The sequence below is a fragment of the Notothenia rossii genome (genome assembly GCF_949606895.1).
Source record: "Notothenia rossii genome assembly, chromosome: 8".
In the NCBI taxonomy this organism is placed as follows: domain Eukaryota; kingdom Metazoa; phylum Chordata; class Actinopteri; order Perciformes; family Nototheniidae; genus Notothenia; species Notothenia rossii.
The window spans coordinates 49387079-49395476 of record NC_136906.1 but is presented as its reverse complement, the minus strand read 5'-3'; the positions used below and the strand labels follow the sequence as shown (position 1 = coordinate 49395476).

Sequence of the window (8398 nt, the reverse complement as noted above, 5' to 3'; positions counted from 1 at the left end):
ACCCTGTAGCGAGTAAAGCTCTAACACAAAACGCCTCGTTGGAGATTTCTCATTTACTTCCTGGGTATCAATACGTAGTTATACCCAGTAGCCACGCCCAGAGCTATGGCCGCACCCTCTGCCAGCCTTTCACGAAACAAAGCTTCCCAAACCTTTCAGCGATTCATGCCGGATATGTACAGCATAGGGCACTGAAGAACGATGCTATTCCTACTTTGTTTGGACCAGCGGGAGATTCGGGTACACAACCTGTAAGTATTCATTGTTGTTTGTGTATTTATGATGTTTAAAACAAACAAGGTATCTACCACGACTGTTTAAATGGGTAAACGTTTTTTGGGCTACTACGTTGGGATCGTGGAGAAAATGCTCTCCGCAAACCCATGCTCACAGCGTTATAAACCTTTTTCTTACTCAATATCAAGCCACACTTATTGTTTTTACTTCGGCTGTGAGTGTTTGTGTGTGCTCAGGATGAGTTTCGCTTGTTATCGCTGTAACACGGAAGCCTCTCTGCTCCTCACAGCAATGAGCAGCAACGAGCCTCCAGTCAGAGACCAATCAGAGCACACTGGGCTCACAGGGAGGGGGGACAGGAGCTCGAACGAGCCATTTAGGACAGAGAGTGAATACCGGTGAATACACATACTTTACAGAGATGCTGAGAAACCAATGTGAGTTTGGAAAATTGCACAGTATAAATCTATTTTAGTGTACCTCAACCATAGAATTATGATCAGTCGAAATGGCCATGACATGGGACCTTTAACACTTAATAACTTTCCTCTGCAGTTTGCTCCATTTTGTCTTCAGACTGGCAATCAATAATGATTGGTGCATACACATTTGTGTAGTTGCTGCAGTGAGAAGACAGTTGAATAATTACTTTCAAATACATAATATATGCATGACAGTCATATTTAAAAAAGGATGTCGATCCTCTTCCTGTTTTTCCAATACATTGGCTTCTAAACTGACAACAGCACTTTTGTCATACTCCTGCACAATCCTTGTAAACATTTGAAATGGATGCAAAAAACAATATCTGATCTTTGAAAAATATTTGTAGGTGTTTTTTGTATCGTCTTCCCTAAGATGTAAGATGTTGTGGGTGTCATTTGGAAATTTATAAAAGTATAATTGTTCTGCTTCCTGGCAATGTTACCCCCTGTGATTGGAGGCTATACAAACAGACAAATGTACAAATAAAGATACACACCAAACAACTGTGTCACGATGCAACTGTCAACATCGTTTATCTATCGAAGTTGTTCTGACCCGGGGCAGACTGGACCTCTTCCTGGAATGGGGTTGGTGCTCCATCCTATTTTTACCCAATACATAAGTGCAGTTGATCTAATGACAGTCTCATTAGCACACAAAGGTATTTATTGATTTCATGTTCACAAATTCAAACCTACATGGTATAATTATATTTGTAATTAGTCTTACCCGATCAGACGCTGGTTGTGGGTGCCTGAGAGGTCTGATAACGGTAAACAAAAAATATATTCAAACTACTGCACTGTTAAAACATTCTGCTTCTTGTGGCACAACATAATCAGTGTGAGAAAAAGTTTTTAGAGAGTACTTGTCCATGGACAAGTGAGTTTGGCAATTTACTTGTCCGAATACATTTTTCACTTGTCCAGAATGGACAAAAATTGGGGCCACTGGAATCTTCTTCTTCGCCATCGTATTTTACATTTTCACACATAGGGTTGGGTATCGTTTGGATTCGAACGATTCCGGTTCTGCTTTTCGATTCTGGTTATTTTCGGTTCTTTGAGAGGGTAAAAATAAGTCCCATGATAAAGTGGGAGAAAAATATATTTATGAAAACATTAAGTCAAATCTGTATTCCTATTTACAAATCACTTCATACTGTTTAATTTATTATGGTTATTGAATACAATTATATAAAAATAATCTCTGCATTGTTTAGTTAGTTCTAAGTGGTGCAGTTTGAGAATGTACAATTGGCCCAGTCTCCTCTGATGTTACACTGCAACCTGCCTGATACCTGCCTATGTAGAAAAGCGCTAGGCCTTAAATATAATGACAATAGGCTAATAATAATAGCTTATAATAATAAGTAATAATTAATTATTCACTTTTCTACAACTCAAAGACGCTTGCACGCTTACACATGTCCTTATGCATGTGTATTACATGCTGCATCTGCCCAGCTGCTCACTGTTTGTAAAAGTAAATAAATAGTATTTTCATTTAAATAATGTAGTTTCTATACCCTGCTTCATAAACAACACTGACATCCCTGTGCTCCTCCGAGTCTGGGGGTCCGGGGATGTGAGGACAGCGCGAGGACACAGGGAGGCTGCTTCACTTCATAAAGGAAATGGCGGTCAATATTAACAACACATGAGCTAAAACGCTTAATAACCTTCATTACGTGTCAGATAAAGAACATAAGAAAGTTTGAAAAAGATGAGGCTGTTAAACGGGCAGCGGATCCGCTGTGTGTAGAAAGAGAGAGAGACGCTGAGCTGCACCATGCAGCGAACAGCTGATCCGGAGCATAGAGAGAGAGCTGTGGTCCGCGGGGCTCGGCCTCGCCTCCTATCCTCACAACTCTTATTAATCCCGGTACCGGACAATTGTTATTTGTTCCTACTCGGAACAGAGTTTTGCTTCCCAACCCTGCCACTGTGCTACACTTCCAGCGCTGCCCCGCCCAGCCCCCGTCTGTACAGAAAAAGGCGAGATGCATTTCCTTAGGAATCGACAAGCAGAACCGAAACTAACATTTCTAAACGAACAATGGCGGACACTGACAATTTGCGAATGAGTTCTGCCTTTTGTAAACTGAATTTATCAATAAATCAGGGCGAAAAACGTCACTTGTCCGCCGGACAAGTCAATTGAAATATCTACTTGTCCGATATTGTAAATAACACGTCCCGGACGGTGGGACGTGTACTTTTTCGCACACTGATAATATGTTGACAATGTTTTATTTTACCCTGGCAAACTGCTGTCAGTTGAGTGCTCACTTTTGGAACATTTGGAATGTCCCACACAGTGTTTCCCCTACCATTTTCTTGGCGGGGTGCTGGGCCCTGCCAACGGAGCCCCGTGCCCCGCCTGAAAATCAAGCTGTTTTTTAAATGTATTTAAATAAAAAAAAAATATATATATATATAGCACCACATTTCTACTGAAGTAATCTATCTACGGTCACTTTTCACATTAAATATGTGCTCTTTTAATAAACTAAACACCTATGTTATTTATCCAATGTATGTGCATGTTTCAGTGTCCACTGCTTTGCATATTCACATTCTCCCTCCGCTCTGTTTCTGAAGGGCGGGGCTCCGCTCCGCTCCGCCCCCCACACACACACGAATGCACACACTCACGATCAGAGACAAGAGCGGAGGAAAGGAGGAGAACAACAAAGTGTAAAAAAGTCAAACAAATCTGCATTATTGCCCCGAGTTCTGCTGTCTGCCCGTTTGTGTCCCCCCCCAGTTTCAAATTCGTTTATTATTATTTTTTAGCCTCAAGCCGTTATCGTCACGGGAGAAGGACACACACAGCCTGCAGGTGGACACGCGCGAACGCAACAACGAACGTAGCGTGCGCATTCTAAAAATAGCTCACAGATGGTAGGCACTGCAGATACCGCCATTTTGAACTACAGTATTGAATTTGACAGAAAACAACAATGAAACGCCAGCAGAAGAATAGTCTAATGACTTGGGTGAAAAAGTCAGGAGATGTGAGTTGGTTTATTCAGTAAATTAGCTCAGGATAATTGGATGTTCTGTCTACACCTGTTGATGTGAGGCAAATGCAGGATTTGCTAACTTGATGCTATCGGCATTTATCGGCAGTGATTCAACAAATTGCCTCTTAAAATGTATCGTCAGCAATGTATGACAAGCAGACTGCTTGTTTAATGTTAGACTCACACTAATAGCTCAATATGATCATAACACGATTGCTTTCATATCAGAGATCAGGGGCCTCATGTATAACGCCGTGCGTAGGATTCACGTGGGAAGGTTGCTTACGTAGTAAAAATCCGAAAAATAGGTACATACATTTTCTGACATTTTCCGATTCACCGAACATTGCGTACCGGCGAGGAAAGTGTGTACGGCACTTCCTACGCCGGTTTCCCTTTATAGATCACAATCGACTCGAAATGCGTTGCAGCTTTTGCGGGCTTCACGTAACGCCCATATTTGCCTATGAATAGTCAAAACGCCCATTCATTCATTCATTTTGACTGACTGTAGGGCTGCAACTAACGATTATTTTGGTAGTCGACTAATCGGTCGATTATTTTTTCGATTAGTCGACTAATCTAACGATTATTTCTGTCACACCCTCCATCTCTGCTTCCTGTGGGCACGGCTCCTTTTCCGGGCTCCAGTGCATGTTTTACCTCAAGTCTGCACACCTGTGAATGTCACCCTGTTGTCCAGTCCCAGGATCAATTCAATCGCATTTTATTCTTGTCATTTCGCAGACCCTTGTTAATTATTATTTTAAGTTTGGAATTAATTACAGCGTCCATAAAGCTCTAGTGTGCTCTAATACGCTGTAAGCTTGGCGCTGTTTAGCAGCTCGTTGGTGTACACGCAGCCTCAACATTACTGAAATAGCGTTTGCTTAGCAAGCATTAACCATGAGACGTTCTGTTTTCCAACATGTAAGCTAACGTAAACATGACTATGGCTAACTTGCTCAAACTTACCCATGATCCAAAGTAGCAGTCCTCACGGTTCCAGGGTGCTTGCGTTTTAAATGCTCGTGCATCACTGTAGTGCTGCCGTGGAATGCCAATTCCCCTTTACAAATTCTGCATTTCACTGACTTCTTTGGCTTGTCGTCTGTGAAATACTCCCACACTTTCGAAACTCTCGGTCTCGCTTTTTTGAGCTCTTCATCACCCTCATTCTCTCTCCTTTCCGCCATCGTTCGTATTCTTTCTTCTTTGTTGTTAGTACAGAATGCAGTCATGGCAGACAATGGAGAGTATACTGCCCCCAGCACTTCCTGTAGTGCATTGCAGTTACAAATGAACATTTGCGCAGTTTTGAATTAACGTTACCGGCTCTCTGATTGTTTTTATACGACGCGTCGACACTAAAATTCCGCGTCGACGAATTTTTATGATCGACGTCGTCGATTATGTCGACTAATCGTTGCAGCCCTAACTGACTGCATGAAGAAGATCGCAGGAAATGACGAAAGAACAGCTAAAAAAAGACATCTCACACCGTGTCAGATTTTGGTTATTTTGGGGAAGTTGAGATAAATCATATTGTTTGCAGTCTGAACCAGAGTAGCAGCATGGAGGTCGGATCGTCACCAAAATAAATAAATAAATGGTCCGAAAAAGGTTAATGACAAAATAAATACACATAGCCTTCCTCAGGCAGTGTGTTTGTACCAGGGACAGGAGACACCCCCTTGATGAACAACTAAGAAATGATCGGGGAAACCCTCCGGAGTGGAGTCATGACGACTGTATCTGAATTATTTGTTTGCATTTGGTAGTTTGTGTTCCAGCTGTTGATCAGCAACTATATATCCATAATCCACCATGAAGGAAATACAACTAATGTGTTGTGTTATATTAGCTGTACAATTTACCACATATGGTGTTCATAGTTTCCATACCTCCTGTGTTTTATGAGCGACTTATCAAGTCTTGGCAAACGGCATAAAACACGATTAAACGTGATAGTATATAAAACCATGCTCGTATCTACAACCTATAGAAATGCAAAACGGCGTCAGTCTAGACGTAATTCTATCCTCCTGCTTATTGCATAATTTATGAGAAAACATTTCATAACATTAACACAACATATTCGAGGTGGTTTTAAATACCATATCCGTATTTATTTATTTCTCCAAGTTACTTTTTTGTGTGCATTGAGAAGTCTCAAACAGGCGTTTGTTAAATCATTTTAAGATTGGCTTTAATCAATGTTTGAAAATGAATTCTTCATATATGATAAATGAGAGGTAACATTTTATTTATGGTATTATTTCCACATATTTCTCTCCATTCTTCCTTCTGCCAACGGTGTCGCAGTTTCTCGTCTCTCCCGTTTTTGTGCTTAGTGCGTAAGCATGGGTTAGAGTTTGTGTGGAGGACCGCACGTTTTCCCGTCAAGTTAGCATTTTATAAATCGCAAATATTGTGTAGAAATTGGCGTACACCATTTGTTGAGCATATATCCCTTTATAAATGAGGCCCCTGAGGTGGTGGAGCTGCCTCCAGCAATAGAGGATGAGGCAGAGAGAAGCAGCAGCAGCACAGGGTTGCAGCAGGTATGTTATATGCTGTAGACAGGTGATTTAAATGAATCAATGAAAGGAAGAAGTGTAGGCTACATGATAAGAAGGGAACACAGTTTGAATAAAAGTAATACAGCACATTGTAACACTGTACTTTATTACTTTTTAATGTACAAATACTTTGTTACTGTACGATATCAATAACAATAATCCACAGCTCCTCTCTGCTCCAGAGGATAAAACAAATTCAAAATGAAACAGCACCCTGCCAAGGCAGTAAACCTAGGGGAAACACTGCACCTGCATACACACAAATGAGTGACAGAAATACAATTAATTCACTTGAATTAAGAATAAATGCCACGATAAATCCAAACTGACCAAGGTACATTATTGCTGACCGTCCTTTAACTCTCACATTAGGATTTACATTGGGGCACAATAAACCAACTCCTCTCTGCACCTACAGTATGTCTATATGATGTCACAAGTTACATTTAGGTGCAAAATGCTGTCTCTTGACTTGCAAGCTCTTTTATCAAACAACCTAACGCTAGCTGGGTAAATATGACGCTTTTTGTATAAAAACAAAGCAAAACTTTCCTTCTTATATATTGATTTTTTCCACTTCAATCAACTTTGTTTCCTCCGGCTTCAATTTCCATCACTCTTGTTCGTTCTCTCTATGTCTGGTCAGACATCAATCTGTTCCACGTAACGCGCCTCCTAGAGGCCTGGTGCATTGTGTGTTTTTGGGTTTGTATGTGTTTTCGGTAGGGCTGTCAAGTTAACGTGTTAAGAGAGAGAGAACGGGCACATCTTACGTGTATTGTTGTTGTTAGCATCTGGTGCTAGCTAGCTGCGCTAACGGATATAAGGAGCTGTTTTAATGAAAACAGAGGAGCGACATTTCGCCGACAACTGCGCCGAGCACTTGACTTTATGCAGGCAGCCATAAAGTGTGATATTGTACGTAAAGTCAGAACACATGATTGCAGCGTCCAGGCAGCTCCTGTTCGAGCATATGCCTTGAGTTACACATAGCTCCAACAATCCATCACAGTGTGTCTCTATCCACACACACACGCACACACACACACACACACACACACACACACACACACACACACACACACACACACACACACACACACACACACACACACACACACACACACACACACACACACACACACACACACACACACACACACACACACACACACACACACACACACACACACCTCCTCCTCATTCTGTTTTCATTTACTCGTTCGTTATCTGACCAGCTTCAATATTGTAGGCTACTCACCTCGTTTCTTGCAACCCTCGAAAGGGTTTTGGAGGTTGAAGCCTCTGTGAGCGTGAGTTGCTTGGCTTTCTTGTCCGCAGCAGAAACCATTTTTGAATGTTTGAGCGAATCGAAGTGGGTATTCACAGTCGATTTCCTTTTATGCTCCAACACACAGTTGCACGGGGTACAGAACAGTTTCCCCCCACTTTCGTGCAAGACATTGGGGTACTGCTTTGCCCGGTCTTTAGCTGAAATGTTCGTGGGTAAATGTGATGGATTCGATTTGTCATCTTGGTGTGTGAATTCCACACCTTCACACGACGGTGTTTGCCTTCTGTGATGCGCGGGCTGATGACGTTGCGTCATCATCACTACTCGTCAAGACGAGTTAACTTTTTTATTTTTTTTTCTCAACTTTGTGTGGAAAAATGCGGGGATTATGCGGCCTTTTGATAAATATGCGGACTTTTAAAAATCTGCGGCATTTTGCTGATTATGCGGGAAATTCTGCGATCGCAGAATCGCGTTTTTCTGGAGGGTCTAATTATTGTATTGTATGAGAGAGGTTCCAGATTGAATTGAGGCAGATATTTGTAATGTTTAGAGGTTGTTATGTTTAATATTCATGAGAATATTTGTCATTGTTCAAATGATAATAAAAAAACATTTGCGTAAAGCATAGGCTATTTGTCCACTCATATGTTGATACGAGTATTACAAACTTCAAAAGTATCCCTCTAAGGAACATTTAGAACAGCTAAAAAATTTGCGATTAATTTGCGATTAATCGCGATTAACTATTTTAATTGACTGACAGCCCTA

At 41.3% G+C, this 8398-nt stretch overlaps 1 long non-coding RNA gene across 1 annotated transcript; it reads right to left on the bottom strand.

Moving 5' to 3' along the window:
* Window positions 1-366: 366 nt before the first annotated feature.
* Window positions 367-8105, bottom strand: LOC307015570. Its single transcript, XR_013801590.1, has 3 exons — window positions 7595-8105; window positions 1453-1486; window positions 367-1324 (listed from the first exon to the last, which is right to left on the bottom strand). It is a non-coding gene; the product is annotated as an uncharacterized lncRNA (long non-coding RNA).
* Between the last annotated feature and the right edge of the window lie 293 nt (window positions 8106-8398).